Genomic DNA, 20,732 nt, shown 5'->3' on the forward strand with positions numbered 1-20,732 from the left:
CTCCAAAGAAAGTCAACAAAACCAAACTTTAGCTTATAACCGAGCCCATCATAGACACCAGTTAAGGCTCCTCAGACCTTTAAATTCATAATCTTTGTTTATAATCTGCATTTCTAGCCATGCTGAACTCAACCATTTAGTTTTTTAGAAGCTTCACCAACATTAAGGGAATTTGAACATGGACGTGATGGCCTTAGTATTTTGTAACAACTCGCCACCCACAGCAATGGCCCCTACTCCTGTTGCTACCTCACTCACCTTAAGTCACAGTACCAAACTCTGGGGTGAAGACATTTTATCTTTCCCAACTGAAACATAAGAAATTCAAAAGCAGGAGCCACACCTGATAGTAGAATATATTTCACCCAGGACTATATACATTTTAGATTATTTAGCAGTCACTGACTTGCTGACTAAATAATAGGTTTAAAATAACCTATGTGCTGGGTGTGGCAATCACACCTATAATCCCAGTGGCTCAGGAAGCTGAGGCAGGAGCATCCAAGCTCAAAGCAGCCTCAGAAAATCAGTGAGGCCCTCAGCAACTTAGCAACTGCAAAAAACACAAAGGGCTGGGGATGTGGCTCAGTAGTTAAATGCCCCTGAGTTAAATCCCCAGTACAAAAAACAAAACAAAACAAAAAAAGGCCAAAATAATCTATACATTATCTTTTTTAAACACCTTTATTTTATTTATTCCATGTGGTACTGAGAATCGACTCAGTGCTTCACACATGCTAGGCAAGCGCTCTACCACTAAGCTACAACCTTAGCCCCAAGTTATCTTTTATGGTAAAATGAGATGTAAATTCAAGCAATATAGGAAAAGATAATGCTACATAACTAAGCAGAGATTTTTAAAAAACAAAACATTTTCCTAAATTGAACACCTAGGAGCCTGAAATATGAGAATAAGCTGGTCCACAGGTCCTTTCTCATCTCCACATTGCCAAGTTTCTCCCCCTGATAGGAGAGTGGCTACTATGAAAGGTATGCTGGTATACAGCAAGCCACACCCACCCCAAAGGACATAAAGGAAATTGCAAGTGAAGCCTATGGAGACATGAACAGGAACCCTGCCTCTTGTTCTGTAAGTGTTTCTTGTATATCAACAATACTCACACTCCAGGGTTATACGCTTAATAAAATGATGACATAGACCCTGCCCTCAAGGAGCTTAAGATGTAGCTGGAGAAAGAGACAAGAAATAGACCAGTGAAGCTGGGCATGGTGACACACACCTGTAATCCTCAAGAAGCTGAGGCAGGAAGATCGCAAGTTCGAGATCAGGCTAGGCCATTTAGTGAGACTCAAAAACCAAACCAAACCAAAGGGGGGAAAATAGGGAACTGGGGGTGTAACTTGATGGCACAACACCCTTGGGTTCAATACCCAGGACCAAAAAAGACAGAAAAAAAATCAAACAGGTCACTGGAACACATTAATAAGTACTATGACAGGGGTAAACTTGGCAGAAAGCTCAGATACAGGGGCTGACTAGTGGATTAGGGAAGGGTTTCCCAAAAAAACTAATTTGTAGCTCAATTTCAAGAAGTAAAAGAAGTTGGGCTGGGGATGTGGCTCAAGTGGTAGCACGCTCACCTAGCATGCGTGAGGCACTGGGTTCGATTCTCAGCACCACATAAAAATAAAATAAAGATAAAAAAAAGCCTATTTAAAAAATATGCCTCTTTAACAAAAGTACATATAAGAGGAAGTGAGGGGAAAGGGAAAAATAATACAAGGGGGAGAAATGAATGACAGTAGAGGGGGTAGAGAGAGGGGAGGGGAGGGGAGGGGAGGGGAGGGGAGGGGAGGGGGGATAGTAGAGGATAGGAAAGGCAGCAGAACAACAGACACTAGTATGGCAATATGTAAATCAATGGATGTGTAACTGATGTAATTCTGCAATCCGTATATGGGGTAAAAATGGGAGTTCATAACCCACTTGAATCAAAGTATGAAATATGATATATCAAGAAATTTGTAATGTTTTGAACAACCAACAATAAAAAATTAAAAAAAAAAAAATATGCCTCTTTAAAAAAAAAAGAAGTAAAAGAAGTTAATCAAGCTGTGTGTTTGTTTTTCAAGTGATCTTTTGTTGGGGGTTTTGCAGTTTGGCTGGTGGGGTGACTACCCCAGATAAACAGCACATGAGAAGGATCAGGAGGACTCTTCAAGAGCAACAAGCACCACATGCTGCCGCACTGAGTTCAAGGGGAGAAGGGGACAATAGGCAGCACTTCTGGAAGGCCCTGTACAAGCTTTCTCTCTACATACATATTTCCTTGGTGAAGTCACAGCCCTTAGATGCTCTTGCTATTAAGTTCTTATTTCAAAGTAATTTTAGATTTATAGAAAAATTGCAGATATTACACATTTCCCATACATCCTTCATTCAGCTTCCCCTGTTCACATAACCACAGAAAACGTGTCAAAACAAAGAAACTAGGCAGGCATGATGGTGAACATTTGTAATGCCAGTGGCTTACGAGGCTGAGGCAGGAGGATTCCAAGTTCAAGGCCAGCTCAGCCACTTAGAGAAATTTAAAATTTTTTTCCACTAATTCCCTTATCTGTTCCAGCATTCAATCCAAGATCCCACATCCCATTCTACTTAATTCAAGGCTTTGAAAAATTCCTGCCTCTACTCTTGCCCACCAGTTTTATCATTTATCATCATTCTCCATCTATGCCTCCCCCAACTTCACAAGCCCAATCAGAAAGTATATGTCCTGAGTATATAGTGACAATGAGGAAACCAGAGGATCTGGAGTAGAGATTACTATTATCTCTACTATTAGGGATTCAAGAAAATCTAGTAAAAAGAGAAACCCATGGCATCTTCACAAGGAAAGATATGCACACATACCCACCACCTACAAATGAACTTGGCCTAAAATGCTGCTTCCACTATAGAAGAACAAATTCAAAAGCAGACCTGTTTCTGTTGCTTTAGTTTTCCCAGCAAGTAAGTCCTCTTTAATCTCTCTCTTAAACACCCCAGGCATACAAAGAAGGAGCTGGGACCCCTCAACCCATCCTCAAAACAAAATGCTGGGATCTGGGAAGCGAGAGAAGGACGACTCATCTTCTCTTTCCTAGATTTTCATGAAGGTCTCTAATTGGCAGGACAGAATTCCATCATATCACAGCCATCTTTATAAAGGGAGTTCACCAGTATTAGTCATACTTCTATATGACCTGCACACTAAGCCTCCAGCTCCTAAAACTCCCACACCCACAACCTTGAGTAATGTCCATCTTCTAGAATCACGAATAAACCCTGTGCAGAAATCACTGCAATGCTCATACAAACTAACAACTTTTTCTACCATTTTTAAAACATAACTGTTAAAAAAAAGTGCAACTGTTAACAGTGGTTATTCCCTGGGAGTTAGAACTTAAAGAAAGAATATTTTATGTATTTCAGGTATCAGAAGCTACTTATGGAGCATTCATCAAATACACAAGGGGCAGAACCCTACACCACCCCAAAGTAGGGAGGAAAAGGAGTGAAAAGAGGACAGAAAGGAAGGAAGCAAGCTCTCTAGATGTGCACTACTCTCTCCCATACTTCAGCCACTTAAATCAAGCAGGGTATAACAGCGCAGGTCTGTAATCCCAACTACCAGTGAGGCTGAAGCAGGAGGATCACAAACTCAAGGCCAGCCTCAGCAACTTAGCAAGACTCTGTCTTAAAATATAAAAATACAAAGGGGGATATAGCTCAGTGACAATGGATTCAATCCCCAGTGGTACAGGAGGTTGGATAAGTTAAACCAATTAAGATTAAAACGAATACAACTAAGTAGAACAAATAATAATAATAATAAGATCAAAACGATAGTTTCTCAGTCCCACTAACTACATTTCAGGTAGGGACATGTAGCTAGTTCAGAAAGTACTATTAGACAGGGATGATACAAAAGAAGCCCTGATACTAACTCATTAGACTTTGTAAATAAGAGCAGGTATTTGAAATAGGCAAGCATTCCAGGATAGCTTATGACCACACCACTGGGTTTCCAGAAACATCATGTAATACCAAAATTTCCAGGGCTCTTTCCCAAACTGAAAAGGCAAAATTCTTCATGGAGGCTTTAAAAAAATAAGTAGGTGATTGGCTTTGCTTCTACTTTGCTAAGATAAGCTTGTTGAAAATACCCTAAAACTACAATGTTAAGTCCAATTAGGACCTCACTAAAAGGTCCTGAGTAGAAGGGGAAAATGGAACTGGAATTTTCAACACATCATTCTGGAAATCTTAACAAGTAATCTAAACTAGGGATCAAGGAAACAAACTAAAGAATGCACTATGCCCATCTAAGTACCATTCAGTAGGAGAAACATTTCTTAATAATTAAGGCCAGTATGAAAATCACTAGCAATTAACCTACACAAAGGGGCTTGCTCTCCTTTCTCTGAATTCTTCCCCTACACCACCCAGTATGTGCTACCTCAGCTTCCTCTGGATGCAAAGACAATACCTATCTCATAAGTCTGATATGTTGATTTCTGAGCTACTACAGGTCAAGTGCATAAAACAATGTCTAGTAGACAGCAAGACTAAGGAGGTACTGGCTATTATTACGTGAAGAGGACCTACAGGTCTCTGAGATATAGTTTGGCCTGTGTGAATAGAGTGAGCTCCTGGGAGAGAGGGATGTTATAATGAATGCCCTTTTAAGGGGTTTTGGAAAGCCCGATCCATCCCAACAGAGACACCCTCCAACCTTGTCCTATGAGCTATTGTTCATAATGCTTCAAGAAGTAGGAGACAACTATTCTACTCTAGGAATTTTACTACAAGTATAATCTTACACACGCAAAATTTTGTCCAAGTTTTCTCTACAACACCAACTACAAACAAATCAAATGTCCATCCACAGAAGACTGGCAAAATCACTGGAAGCATGTCTGTCTACTAGAATACTATAAAGCTGTAATAAAGACCAAAGAAGTTCCCTCTGTGCTAATAAAGAGCAATCTCCCATGACATTAAGTGAAAAAAGAAGTTACAAAACAGTAATTAGGACATGCTACTACTCATGTAAGGGGAAGGGAAATCATATGTACTCTTATTTACTTGCTTGTACATTAAAATATCTCTGGTAAAACACTGATGGCTCTGAAAAAGATAGCAGGTGGTTAAGGGACAGGGGAAAGGGAACACATCCTGGGTATTTAATGACTACTGATACAGAACTATATGAACACATCACTACACAAAAACAAGTGATATCACACCACCACCAAACTGCAAATGGAACACAGCTGAGAAAATCCTGGTAAGCAATGTATCAAACATTATAGACCCCAGAGATGCTGAAAGGCGAGCAGTGAAGTAACCAATTGGAGAAAGGTTGGTAAGCGCTCTCTGGAAAGAGGAGCCAGCTTCATCACAAGCAGAGGCAAAAAAAAAAAAAAAAGCACAGCATGCTCTGGGTCCTGAAGAGCCACCCATGGATAGAGGATGGCTATCTAAATGGGAGAAGCCCAAGGCCAGGAAGGAAGAATGAGCCAAATTATAAAGGGTTTCTCAGGACACTTATTAAGTGTGGATTTTGTCTTAAAGGAAATATAGGAACCCTGAAGGTTTCTTTCTTTCTTTTATAAAATACTTTTTAGTTGTCAATGGACCTTTATTTTATTTATTCATATGTGGAGCTGAGAATGGAACCCAGTGCCTCACACATGCTAGGTAAGTGCTCTACCACTTAGCCACAACCCAGCCCAACCCTGAAGGTTTCTAAGCAGGGAAGTGTACCAAGGTTTTGTTTTATTCTGTGTGACCCACCAGGGGCTTGTAGAGAGAATGAATTGAGAGAGGAAAGAACAAGGAAAATACCTTGAAAATTTTTGCAAGCAAGCACAACACCCTACTTCTTGGAATCCCTTTTAGCACAGAGCATGCTGAATTTTACTTAAAGGTTTGACCCAGTATCACATGCCTGTAATTCCAGTGACTTAGGAGGCCCCAGGCAGGAGAACTGCAACTTTGAGGGCAGCCTTGTAAACTTAGAAAGTTTTCAAAATAAATAAATAAATAAGGGCTGGGGCTCAGTAGTAAAGCATCTGAGTTCAATCTCTAATACAAAAAAACAAAAAAAAATTACTTAAAGGCATTCAACGAATACTTATTTTAGAATAATAATATCTATTAAAACATTTACTATGTCAAACACTTTTTTTTTTTTTTTTTGAGAGAGAGAGAGAGAGAATTTTAATATTTATTTTTTAGTTTTCGGCGGACACAACATCTTTGTTTGTATGTGGTGCTGAGGATCGAACCCGGGCCGCACGCGTGCCAGGCGAGCGCGCTACCAGTTGAGCCACATCCCCAGCCCTCACTTTTTTAAATTTATTTTTTATTTATTTATTTTTTTAGTTGTAGTTGGACACAATACCTTTATTTTATTTATTTTTATGTGGTGCTGAGGATTGAACCCAGGGCCTCTCACATGCTAGGCGAGTGCTCTACACTGAACCACACCCCAACCCTGTCAAACACTTTTTAATATGCTGATTTTATAAATGAGAAAACTAAGGCTCAGAGAAGCTAAACAGTTTGTTGAGGGTGACAGAACAAATGGAGGTACATGGGACACGAATCTGTCTAAATATTTCTGTTGTTGTTGGCCTATGGCAAAGTTTTCCACAATCTATGTAAAATGAGAATTAGGAATATATAGCTACATATGTCCATGTAAGACAGTCAACTTTCTTGGGAAGGACCTTTCACTCTAATACTGGATCTTACTTTTTATGAAATAAAGGAGTACAATTTTTTTTTCCTTTTTAAAAATGCCCTCCTTGGTAAAACTAAAAAAAAAAAAAAAAAAAAAAAAGGCTGTTTAATAAACTTGCATTTGCTTTCCTACTATGATATTCTCTAAAACTATAAAAGTCAAGTCCAGGTACTACAAAACTAATGATGACACTCACTTGGTATTTAGGAGGACTCATGCATTATTTTAAGCTTCTTAAACCACTTTAATTTACACAGTGACCCTTTTATAGAGGAGGTGCCTTGAGGCGCCTTATGTTTGAGTATCTTGTCAAGGGTGCAAAATGGGTAAGAGGAGTGATAAGGTTATGTGTCCTAAAGAGAGAAAGAGAGAAAAAGCAACTGAGGCCTGACTTAAAACCAAGAATGCCAAACAAATCTCAAACCACTGCATCTGGCCTATAATGTGAGTTTTTTGTTGTTGTTGTTGTTTGTTTGTTTGTTTTTAGAGAGAGAGCGAGAGAATTTTTTAATATTTATTTAGTTTTCGGTGACACAACATCTTTATTTTTTTTTTATTTTTATGTGGTGCTGAGGATCGAACCCAGTACCCCACTCATGCCAGGAGAGCACGCTTGAGCCACATCCCCAGCTCTATAATGTGAATTCTAGTGTTTAGATGTGTGACACTCACCCTGATAAGACCCCAAAACTGGTTGTTCCTGGGGGCAAGTTACAAGCTATATAAAGACCAAGAAATAACAAAGTAATGGCAAGTGTTGCTCCACTAAGTGATCCAAAATGTCATCATGTTGCCTACACAGCACCTAACACACAGCCTCACCTAAACATTTTCATTAATCAAAGTTTCATTCTCCTAACAAATTCAAAAGGTTTTCCAACTTCAAAGAACTTTTATGTTTTCACTCTTAGCATTTAGTTTTCCTTTTCTTTTTTTGGCACCAGAAATTGAGCCCAGCAATGCTTACCCACAAAGCCACATCCCCACATCTACAACCCTTTTTTAATTGTATTTAGAGACATGGTCCAAGTTGCTGAGGCTGGCTTTGAACTTGCAGTCCTCCTGCCTCAGCCTCCCAAGCCACTGTGATGATAGGTGTGCACAACTGTACCTGGCAGCATTTAATTTTCAAAAAAGACAAAAATAAAAGACTTCAGTCAGGCAGGGTAGTATTTAAAAGTCCATTTTATAGACAAGATAACTCAAAAATAATTATCCCAGGTCACAAAGTTGATATGAAGCAAAATGAAAACTAACAAAAGATAGGGTGTTTTTTTCCTCTACATCACTTGCAGGATTCTAAGAATCTAAGGACCAAAACACTCCAAACTTCATCTTCTCCATTCAAAACCTCACACCTTTATTCAACAAATACTGTGTTCCAATTGACCTATCAGCCCTGTTCTAGGAATAAAAATAAAAGGTGGGGTTGTGCTCAGTTGTAGAGCGCTTGTCTTGCATGCTTGGGGCACTGGGTTCAATTCTCAGCATCACATAAATAAATAAAGGTATTGTGCCCATCTACAACTAAAAAAAGAAAAAAAAAAGTCTTAATAAATAAAGGGACAGGGCTAGGGATGTAGCTCAATGGTAGTGTATTTACCTAGCAAATATGAGGCACTAGGTTCAAACTCAGCACAAAAATAAAAAAAGAGGATCAAAAAGATGAAAATTATCTGTAAGAGTCTCCAAAACTATTTTACTTTGCAATCCCCCACCTGAACTTAAACAGTTCACACTGTAACTGGCCTTCTAGTACTCTCTTGGACAAGAGAAAGAATAGCCAGTAAATAAATGGGTATGAGCGTCCTGAAAAATAACAATAAAAGCAAACAGAGTAAACTTGAAAATCTCCAAACTACTTCTTATTCAAGAGAAAACATGAATTTGGACAGGTTTCTTAAAAAATTCTTTCTCATAAGAAGATGAAATCTGACTTCCTAGTCAATGCATTCTTGCACTGAAATGTTCAGTCACACTTACTTCTTTAAGATAAGATCAGGGGAGAAAAAAAAATAGGCCACTGGCCTTCTAAAATTTTTACCTTCTGGTGCAGAAACAGGGTGATCCTTGTGCTACCTGTAATGGTAGAATTGCCTTTATTTTAGAAGAGGGATATAAATTCTCCAGAAAAGGAGGCACAGTCTGTGTGACTGATATACTCAATGGGGTGGACATACAAACACTGGCTCAATAAGCCGGAAAAGCAGAAATAAAACTTATGTCTCCCTATCCTCTAGAGCTACAAAGAACTGGTTTGTTCCCTCTTCTACTTAGTAATCCTTAGGTTTTAAAATTATTTTAATAAAAACAATTAAATAGATTAGATATTAAATAAAATTATTTAAATCCTTTCAAAATATTCACGGCCCATAAAAAAGAAGACATAACTAACTGACTTTGACTAATCACTCCTTCCTCCTAAAAAAAGAACCAGTGGGAGGGCTGGGGATGTGGCTCAAGCGGTAGCGCACTCGCCTGGCATGCGTGCGGCCCGGGTTCGATCCTCAGCACCACATACAAACAAAGATGTTGTGTGCGCCGAAAACTAAAAAATAAATAAATATTAAAATTCTCTCTCTCTCTTTTTTTTAAAAAAAAAAAGAACCAGTGGGGCACCGTAGCACACACCCGTAATGGCTCAGGGCGCCATTACAGGCAGGAGGATCGAAAGTTCAAAGTAGCCTTAGCAATTTAGTGATGCCCTAAGCAACTAACCAAGACCCTGTCTCCAAATAAAATATAAAAAAGGCTGGAGAAGTGGCTCAGTAGTTGAGTGCCCCTGGATTCAATCCCCAATACCAATCAAAAACAAACAAACAAACAAACAAACTTGGGGGGTTGGGGAAACCTGCCTAACAGAGAACTGAGCTCCAGCTCTCACCCATGCAGTACACTCCAGTTCCCTTCATCTCTGGGGTAAAACTGCCATGTGTGGAAGCATTCTGGAAAGTGACAAGCCTATCAGAGAAGACCACTGACAGCAGAGGCTCAGCCAGAATTGTGCTGGGACCTCACAGCCCTGAAGACTTCACAAGTCCCCTTATCTTATCAATGTTCCAGTTCCCCATCCAAAAACTGAGAATACCAACTACCATAGAGGAGAAGGAGGCAGCACTCAGTAGTGTTCTAGTACAAAATAAGCAATGATTGCTATTAATTGTTAATATTGCTAATAATTAATTTGATTATTCTCTAAGAAAGGGTGACTGCCCTAGAGGGACTTGAGTCCAGCATTTAGATTTACTTCTAAATCCTTGCTTTTCAGCTCAATTTTTGCTTTATATGTTTATAAATAAAACTATAAGGAGGCGGAGACAAGAGCCTCCCAAGTTTGAGGCCAGTCTGAGCAACTTAGGAAGACCCTGCCTCAAAATTAGAAAAAGAAAAAAAAAAATGAAATAAAGGACTAGGGATGAAGCTCAGTAAAGCATTCCTGGGTTCAATCCCCAGTACCCGCCCCCCAAAAAAGGAAGGAAGGGAAATGTAAAAGCACATTTCACACACACACACACACACACACACACACACAAAAGCTTGTTTAACCTTTTTTCTTAAATCAATAGTAAATATCTTGAAGAAAATTGGGCAAGCCACCCAAACTACTATAACACAAAGGTAACTACTAATAGCACTCCAGTATATTTCTTCCACATTTTCCCATATATATTCTAAATAACTGGACTCACACTGTTTATAGTTCTATATCCTGTATTTTCCCATACTTAATTTATTTTGTGTGCACTTTCCCATGTCAAGTATTTTCCAAAAATCATACTATTTTAGTAACTCCATACTTTTCCATAAGGCAACTGTTCCTCCAAGGTTAAGATACAGATTCTTTTTATTAATTTGTAAATGTCACTATAGTTAACATTTTTGGGGAGTGGGGCAGGGATAGTGGGGGAGATACCAAGGATTGAACTAAGGGGCACTACACCACTGAGCCACATCCCCAGCCCTATCTTTTTGTATTCTATTTAGAGACAGGGTCTCACTGAGTTGCTTAGTGCCTCACTTTTGCTGAAGCTGGCTTTCCACTCCTCCTGCCTCAGCTTCCCAAACTGCTGGGATTACAGGCATGTGCCACCACACCCAGCATAGTTAACAACTTTATATAAAAATCTTTGTTTGCATCACTATTTGGTCCACAGAGACTAATGTAAATAGTTAAGGACTGTTATGTCTCTTAAAACATTGCCAACCGCTTTCTAGAAAGTTCACATGATTTGCAAGCCCGACAGCAGTTTGAGTATTAGTCACATCATATTCTCACTACACACAGTGGCACACACCTCTAATCCCAGCCACTTGGGAGACTGAGGCAGGAGGATAAAATAAAGGACTAGGGATGAAGCTCAGTAGTAAAAGTTTAAGGCCAGCTTCAGCAACTTAGCAAGGTCCTAAGAAACTTAGTGAGAACCTATCTCAAAATAAAAAAATAAAAAGGGCTGGGGATGTGGCTCTATGGTTGAGCGCCCCTGGGTTCAATCCCTAGTACAACAAACAAAAAACCCCAGTTATCTAGAAAAGTATGCCCCATTATATGAAAAAAGAATCTGCACAACATAAAAATTTCACAAACGTACATTTAAGACTTAAAATACTTTTCTACAAGTAAACTGCACCTTAACTTTTTAAAAAATATTTATTTTTTAGTTGTAGTTGGACACAACACCTTTATTTCACTTATTTATTTTTATGTGGTGTTGAGGATCAAACCCAGGGTCCCGCACATTCAAGGTGAGCGCTCTACCGCTGAGCCACAACCCTAGCCCCTGCACCTTAACTTTTTAAAAAAGTAAATTAGAAGACTAAAAAGAAGATCTTACACAGGAAACACGCATTCCCTGTATACACATGTCGAATCCCAATTACATAACAGAATGCTGCCATTTTTCAGAGCTCTTGTGTTTACTGATGGACTAATATTGGGCACATGTTGACAGCTAGGACCCACTCCCTCACCAAGTCAGAGCCTTTTTTTCCCCTCTTCTCATTCATCAAAGGTTTTATCTACATTCTTCAACTGACCATTTGCAGGAAGAAATTTCTTCTGGGTCAGCAGCATTTTAAAAGTACATAATCCTGTAATATCAGTGACTAGAAGGCGGAGGAAGGAAGATCACAAGTTCAAGGCCAGCCTACTCAATTTAGGAAGACTGTCTCAAATTAAAAAATAAGCAAGGTGTAGTGGCAAATGCCTATAATCCCATTAGCTTAGGAGGCTGAGGCAGGAGGATTGAAGGTTCAAGGCTAGCCTCAGCAACTTACTTATCAAAATAAAAAAACACCCTTAGGTTCAATCTCTTATACTAAAAATTTAAAAAAATTAAAATGGGCTGGGGATATAGCTCAGTGATAGAGCACCCCGGATCCAATCCCCAGTGTCAAAAAAATAAAAAGATATACAATAATTTCAGGCCATTAAAGGTAATCACAAAAGCAGCATCAACCAGTCTTCCACCTACAAACTTAAGAAGCATTTTTTGAAAAATGAAGAACTAGTAGTACTTTTTATAACCAAGCGTTTTAGGTATACTTTTCCCAGTGAAATAATTCTCTCAAAGTGAAAACCACTCTAGCTGAAGATGCAGATTTCAAGAATCTAATAATCTAGTATTAATGCAGTGCTGACTTTCATTTGTACACAATCAATTTGTTACTGAACAAAGAACCCTTTTTAATTGCCTGTGGCAATTAATGGTGATCATTTTCCTTTGTCTCATTCTTAAGCAGCAGAGGCTGCCAAAGACAGAAGCCAGTTTTGACCTTTCTTTTAAATGGAGATGGGATAATATGCAATGCAACTGTATCATATTTTTAAATTTTCTTTTTTATACGTCAGGAGGCTAATATCTGTAGCTGGCTAACATACTTTCACCCCAACATTTTTTTTGAACTGCAACTTAAAAAGTTACTAAACAAGGGGCTGGGGATATAGCTCAGTTGGTAGAGTGCTGCCTTGCATAAACAAGGCCCTGGGTTCAATTCCCATCACCACAAAATAAATAAATAAATAAATAAAGTTACTAAATAGGGGCTATAGCTCAGTGGCAAAGTGCTTGCCTAGCATGTGTGAGGCACTGGATTCAATCTCAGCATCACATAAAAATAAATAAATAAATAAATAAATAAATAAATAAATAAATAAGGCATTCTGTCGACCAACAATTAAAAAAAAAAAGTTACTAAATAGAGTGAGTTTTACACAGTATTTTTAATCCATATATCTATACGTTTCTATCTATACAATTAAAAATTTTTTATTATTCATTTAAATTTTATTTATCATTTCCTAGGGTGGTGGGGTGCTATGATTGAACTCAGAGCCTTGTGCATATTAGGCAAGTGCTCTACCACAGATATATCCCCCGTCCCAAACTTCTAATTGCAAATTGACAAATTACAGTTGTACATATTCTATACATTTCTAGTTACCTGAAGAATATTCTGAAAGAAAGAAAATATTGGCTAGGGGTATAGATCAGTGAGCATGCTTATCAAATGCAAGGTCCTGGGTTCGATCCCTAGCACCAAAAAAAGGAAGAAAAAGATCTCAATTAGGAGCTACCCAAATATTTTCCTGTCAAAGATAATAATTTTTAAGGAGTTCCTGACCAAACATTTCTACCTTCTTTATGTATACTTACAGTTTTGTTATACTTTGATTTGAATCCAGGTCAGAAATAAAACATCCAACTTTTCCAATATGCTGGCTAGAAAAATAAGGTGATACTTGTGGCTGTAGATTCTCTTCAAAATACTGTGATATGGATAAGTGTGGTGGCCCACACCTGTAATCCAGCAACTTAGGAGGCTGAGGCAGGAGGATCACAAATTCCACAATCCCTGCAACTTACTGAGACCCTGAAATAAAAAAGGGCTGGGCACACAGCTCAATGGTAGAGCCCCAGTAGGTTCAATCCCTGGTACCACCAAAAGACAAGACAAAACAAAAATCCCTGTGATATGGAACAGGTTTGGATATTGTGTGAGCTATCTCTGAATATGAAAATCTTTTAATACTATTAATATAGGACTGCCTCCTAAGAAGCCAGACATTAACCACAATAGTTTAACAATTATTTTCCTTCACCCTATGTTATAATTGTTTACAACTGACTGTAAATTCCTTACAGGGGTGAACTATAGTGTATTTTTATATCCCAGAGTAGCAAGGAAGCCTAATAAGTATAAATTTTGAAATCAGACACACCTGGATTCATAACAGTCTTTTTTTTTTTTTAAGAGAGAGTGGGAGAGATAGAGGTAGAGAGAGAGAGAATTTTTTAATATTTATTTTTTAGTATTTGGCGGACACAACATCTTTGTTTGTATGTGGTGCTGAGGATCGAACCCGGGCCGCACGCATGCCAGGTGAGCGCGCTACCGCTTGAGCCACATCCCAGCCCCAAATCATAACAGTCTTAATAAGTGGTAACTTATTAACCTTTTCACCAAGGTCATGACACTAATGATGCAGAAAGCATGTGGATTAAATACTAAGCATGCTCTCTAAAAAGTTTATAGCCAGAGGATGGTCTTTATAATTGGTGCACAATCTCAAAAAGAAAAAAATAAAGGTTTTGGCATCTGTTCAGATTTGATCAACATGTCTGTAGAGGGGGCCTATCAAGTAAATGGTATTATGCATATGTATCCCAGCCTTAAAGAGTCTATTCTCTAAAGAGATAAGACAATCAAATAGTATCAGCTCTTAAATCAGGCAGAATGAGAACCAACTAATCTAATCCCTTCATTTTTCAATTAAAGAAAATACAGTCTAGAGAAGTGAAAAATTATTTGGCCAAAGTTACACAGCTAGTAAATGGCAGAGCCAGGGTTAAGGAGTTTAAATGTTCTTTACACCTTGGTAAGCTACTTTTTTTTTTTTTTTTTGGGGGGGGGAGGTAGTTGTAGATGGAGAGCATGCCTTTATTTTATTTGTTTACTTTTATGTGGTGCTAAGGATCAAACCCAGTGCCTCACACTTGCTAGGCAACCCACTCTGCCACTGAGCCACAGCCCCAGCCAGTAAGCTACCTCTTAATTGTTCAAATTCAACTACCAAATGACTACAGTGACTAGGAAGATGACATCTTCCAAGTAAGAATGCAGAGATACTAAGAGAGCAACAGGGTATGAAATACCTGCAGACATAATGCAACAGTCACAAGTACTACAAATGTCATAAAATGGCAATATTCCTTTCAATAAGGGATGATGAAGGAAATAGTTAAGTCTATTTTCAGCAAAAATAAATATTGCCTTCCTGTGATAATGCTCCATGTCTTTAAGTTCCTGGTTCTCTGCTAATATATCAAGTTAATGATGCTTCTCAATATCAGAGAAGCAAATAAATGAAAATCAGATTGACAGATGCCAAAAGTTATTTTCAAGAATTCTTTAAAATGAAGCCTGATAAAGCATTCTATCAAATGTTAAACAGAAAAAAACTTTCAGGAAGATGAACATGAATGATTTGTTTGCATTTCTTAATACCAGCAATTCAAGTACTATTCAGACCACTGCTATTTGAGAGCCTAGGTCAACAATGACTCAGCTCGAAAAATTCCATATCTTTTTTTTAAAAGAGGTATGTGGTGTTAGTTACACAGCTAAAATAATCTGGATGGCCCCCCACCCCCTCCTTCAAAATTACAAACTAATTTCCATGTGAACAGCTAAGGGGTAGTGTTTATGTAATGTTAGAAAAAGTATATGGCTAAGGTAATCCAGTTAATCCCCTATCAAAGAGCCCCATCCCAATTCCAGTTTACTAACCCAAGGAGAGGTAAGAAGGGGTCCCAAGAGCAGCACTGGGAACCCAGTCCTAGTCCCTAGTTCTAACTGTTCTTGTGATGCATCTAGACTGGACAGCCCACCACCACACTTCAGACTAGGAGTGGGAAGTCCTTGGATTTGTCCAAGGTCCTAACTAAGCAGGACAAGGCTTAGACCAGAAGGCAGGCCCCTGGCCTTATGTCCAATACTCTTTTATGGCAGAAGCCTGCCACAATGCTCCAAGCAAGTCTTCCATTTTCCCACCTGTAAATAAGGAGGTTAAGACTAGGCACTGATTTCCAAATCGAGAGACCACCAAACCCAAGGGGTTAGAGGAGCCATTTCTGCTAGTTACCTTTCCCCTTCATGCAAAGAATCTCAATTTTACCTATCTTACATATTGTAAAAACAAGAAATTTTAAACATGATGATGATTAAACACGATTAATCAAGTCACACTTGGTAAATTAAGACACTATTTAGACTACTATGTGGTGAATGATAGCAGTCATAGCAGATCACAGGAAAGCCCTGCAAAAGGCCTTAGAAAAAAGACTGCAGCCAAAGGCAAGAAAGCTGATCAGAGTAGACAAGGCACACAGCCACTCAGCCACCCCCACCTTCTCCACCTGCAGCTGTACTGACATGACTGACATGCTTCCTCATCACCGACTGACACACTCCTAGAGAAGGCTCTAGTGCATCTGATAAGTTATCTATGCAACCCTCACCTCTCTCAGATTGACTTTTGTCAGAAGTCAACATCAGGCCTAGAGATCTGCAACCCGACAACTTCTTCCATTTGTCTGGTTTCGAGGAATGACCATTTTCTGATCTAATTATCCTATAGCCTGCACCATGCCAAGAAAAAAAGGAAACGGGTACTAGAAAATGGGGATAGTTTTTAAATAAGAGGATAATTTAAACAATGAAGGTTAGTTTAAAAAAAAGAGAAGAAGAAAGAAAGAAAGAAATGAAGGCAGGTTTGGCAAATTTTTAAAAGTCTGGACAGGGCAAAAGACCCTGAAGTCACATTAAATAGGCTGAAAATAGTTGTCTACTTCCACCTCCTCTCATACTTCACCCCATATGCACAGTGTCCATTCCAGAAGGCCAAGGCTATTGCCCCAGATTTTCGGTAGCACTCAATTCCATCATGAAAGCAGATGTCAATGATGGGTTTGGAGCCTCTGCTACCATCAGAGAAATCTGTCACTGGAACATCAGTTACCAGCTTAGGAAGAAAAATCAGCTCTTTGTTCTGTCTCCTCACTTACAATTATGTAAACATAAGCTTTGAGCATGCAGAAACTTTTTATGCTGCCAATGATATTAAAACTCTGGAACACAAATTTAAGTATACTGCATAAACAGTTGTTTTTATTCTTAATTAGCTGTCACCTCCATATTAAGAATAAAAACAACTACCAAACTAATGTGAGGAACACAAACTAAATTCAGCAAATTAATCGTGACACACAAGGCCAAAGATTCAACACTGGAAATGAACCAAAATTCTTTAAGTCAATAACGATGAAAATACATGCCATAGTTAGATCATTAAAATTACGAGACTCTGCTTGTCAGAAAATTTAAGTCCTAAAAAGTTAGTTGAAAGAGTGCTACAGATTTATTATCTCATATACAAATGCCAACATTTAATAGGTAAGCACTCAAATTGTGTAGATGACAGTACATGTTCTTTATTTCAAATGTGTTCACACAGAACTATTTCTAAATAAGTGCTGAAATAAACAGTCTGAACATAGCTCAGTTAAGAAAGCCCTTCCAGTAAATGTTCCTTCACAGCTGGATAGCTGCTTTAATATGCAATTGCCCTAGGCCACAGGAAAAAAAAAATCAGGCTCTTGATTTACTTAAGAAATAAAATAAATAAACGTAGGCCAAGCCAAAGGTCCTCTCTCCCAAGTTAAAGGAGGGAAATGTTTGGATGGCTTTTTTGTAAAAGCCATCTCTACCTCCAAATGGATTTCCTAAGGCCCACACCCACTGCAAGATTACAGAAAAAAACAGCCCAGGAAAGGTAGAGAAGGCACAATTCCCAGATAATAAGACCAAAGCTGACTCATGTTGGCTAGTTCCTAAACCCCCTCTCTAACTCTACCCAGTGAGGTCCCCAGAAGGCCTGGGGAATGTGAGGGCTCACCCACACAACCCTTGAACGCCAACCAGCTCCTGAACTCACTGTGGATCTGCCCAGAGGCACTCAGCTCCTGTGGCTGGGAGTGCCTGCAATACCAGAGGGCAGAAATCTGAGTGACACTTGGCACTCTCTCTTTCAACAAACAACCGCAAAGTGCTTTCCAAACCCAGGCCCTCACTATTTTGAAGACAAGGAAGCTGGAATCTACCCTGGGCAGAGGTGAAAAAGAAATAAACCCACCCTGCCCAGCCCTTCCCCCAAGGTCACAGGGCAAACCAAAGGCCATTAAAAAAGGCAAGACACACTGCAGCTTCTGTAGGCCCTGAGCAGTAAACACCAAGAATGACCATATCGCCCCCTGGGATCCAGGAGCACTTGAGAACTGGCATTTCCCTGGCTGGGGTAAAACAAGAATATGAATTGTCAGCTGGAAAAAACAAAAAACAAAAAACACACTCCTAAGTTCTCCCATGGGGCACTGACTTGGAGGTAGAAGGCGGAAGAGGGTACAACCATCTCTCTGCAACAGCTCAGAGAAGGAGAGAGGGTAAGTGAGAAAGAGAATAAAGACCTGTGAGCAGCTGCAGTCCCCTTTTCCTAAGGACACAAAGCTGCAAAGCCCAGAGATCTGAAGGGGGGGGCAGGGGCAGAGCACAGGAAAGAAAATGGGGTAATGGAATGAGATCTACTCCCCCCAGTAAGCTAAATAGAAGTGGGAGAAATGGGGGAGACACTCTTAGGCTCCCAAGAGCAGTAACTAACCAACCCTCACCTATTTACCAGATTTCACAGGATCCCGGGGGAAAAAATAAATCCTCAGGCTCAGGGCTCGGAGAGAGTCTGAAGCCACTGAAGTTCCCAGTGCCTAGAAAACTCCCTGTTTCACCAGTGAGAGTGAAGAATGAAAATCAGGAGAGGCAGACATGCCTGAAATGGGGAAGTCCTCAATGGGGAATGGGTGGGCCACAGTGGGGACCCAGGAAAAGCAGGTCTGATGCAAGAGGAGCCTGACAGACTATGAGGGAAAAGGGGGGAAATGTTGAAAAGGGAAAAGGAAGCCAAAAAGGAAGGGGCCTGGGAGAATCATCAAAAGGGAGTGAGCATCTATCAAAGAACTGGGGCAGCTCTGAGAAGGGATGGGAGGAATAAGAAGGAAAAATTAAGAAAACACCTTAATGTCAGAACTGGGGGAAAGAGGACTCAAAAAGAAGGTAAGTGCAGGGGAGGAAGGACAAATACACAAAGAGTGGACAATGACAGCTGAATTAAAGGGAGAGAATGTCAGGGGGAAAACTTAGAATAGAGAGAGACCCAGGTGGAATGCCCTTACAACAAGACCATGTTAAAGGGGACCACTTCAAGAGGGACAGTGTTGGAAAGTTAAAAATGAGTCAAAAAATATACAGGCTAGTGGACAGCTCCAAAAAGGGCCAGATGAGGTGGGTGGGTACTAAATAAGAGGATGGGGCAGAGCTGAACAAACCAGAGGAGAGAGCAGGTGGAAAGGTTCTGCAGGCAGGTCTTGAACATGCAGAATGGGAAGGGGCTGGGAGATGGGTCAGAGTTGAGAGGTAAAGGCAAGTCTAAGAAAGGCCACAATGGGGAGGAGAGGCCTGGGGGAGGCAAAGAGGAGGCAGGAAGCAGGTGTCAGCCATAAAGGAACTGAAGGGGGGTCAGGCCAAAGAAGGGAGAGCAAATGAATGGAGCAGCTCACGGGAGTGCCAAAATGAAGGTGGGGAGGAGCCAAGGATGACAGCCACTGAGCCAGGGAAAGAGGTCAGGTAAGTAAATGGCAGAAATGAGAAATCTGCAGGGTCAGAGAATGAGGATGAGGCTGCTTCGGGGGAAGGCAAAGGCAGAAATCAAGCAGCCAGGGAAGGACTGCAAATTCTGAGCTCAGGCAAGGGGCAGAGGTGGGAGGTGAAAAGATCTGGAAGGGAGGAAAGGGTCTGAATAGCAAACAGAAGCAAGAACTGGTAAAAGGAGGCAGCAAATATAGTGCATCCAAGTCAGAGAAGGGTCAAGAGAGACAGTCAAGGGGTTTCTCGGGGTGCAGCAGGTTCTGTGTGGGCCAGAACAGAAATGCGGGTAGGGGATAGTTGGGCCTGAAAGAGATGAAATTAAGTTCAAGGGACAGAACCGGAGGCAGCAGTGTCTAAATCAACAGGACTCAGAGGGATCACCAAGGCGGCAGATCGCAGGTCCTAAAGGGACAGCTCCTAGGAGTGCCAAGACATTCTACGACAGGAATAATAGTGGATAGGTCAAAGAAGGGGCCAGGGACAGAACCGGAGGGTAGTGATAGCAAAATAAAAGAGAATGCAGAAGAGTCATGGATCTTCGAGTGGGAGCCAGAATCAAGGGATGCAGAAGGGTCACTGAGGAGGAGGTGGGTCCCATAAGCACTGCAGAGTCCAGGAGGGGCTAAGGGTATTACCAGGCACGGAAGAAGGAAAACGAGGGGCGCAGAATCGAGAGTAGGGTGGCTGCCGGCAAGGTGGGGCGGGGGGAACACGAGACAGACACCGAGATCCCAACGGATCGCGGGCGGGGGCACCCGCAAGGACAGCAAGGCTGGGGCGGGCAGGGGCAAGTCCGAAGGACAGGCGGGCCTCGCGGGCCGGGCCCAAGCGCGAAGCGGCGGGGACCGCGGGGACCGCGGGGCCAGGGGCGCTGGGGGGCCGTTCCTTCCCCTCCCCCTCCTCCATTGTTCCCGGGCTCGGAGCCCCGCCGTCCCCGCCTCCCCCAGACCCCGCAGCGGGGCGGCGCCCGGATTCGCCGCCCGGAGCCCACGAGCTCGCGCACTCACCAGCTGGGAGCCCTCAGCGCGGCCCCGGCCTTCGCGATCCCAGCCGCGGCGACGGCGGCCCCGGCGCCATATTCCTCTGCTCTTCGTCTTGCAGCGGCTGAGGCGGCGGCGGCAGCGACGGCTCCGGCTCCGGCTCCGGCGGCGGGGGGCCGAGCGGACCCTCCCTCGCGGACTGCCTCCTCCGCCTCCTCCACCTCCTCCTCCCGCCGCGCCGCGG

General features: G+C 41.1%; 1 protein-coding gene across 2 annotated transcripts in view; it reads right to left on the reverse strand.

Moving 5' to 3' along the window:
• The window catches only part of Arhgap35 (Rho GTPase activating protein 35), a 121,623-nt gene extending 100,891 nt beyond the window's left edge, over positions 1-20,732 (reverse strand). The window contains exon 1 of one of the 2 annotated variants that reach the window (XM_046455442.2): positions 20,516-20,730. The gene's annotated coding sequence lies outside the window, so the exon portion shown is untranslated. Of the gene's footprint in view, positions 1-20,515 lie in introns of both variants that reach the window. The other variant, XM_058582940.1, reaches the window with a different exon arrangement.

This window comes from Marmota monax, unplaced genomic scaffold, assembly GCF_021218885.2.
Source record: "Marmota monax isolate L192 unplaced genomic scaffold, Marmota_monax_Labrador192_F-V1.1 WCK01_AAM20220418_F8-fsc00149, whole genome shotgun sequence".
Taxonomy (NCBI): Eukaryota; Metazoa; Chordata; class Mammalia; order Rodentia; family Sciuridae; genus Marmota; species Marmota monax.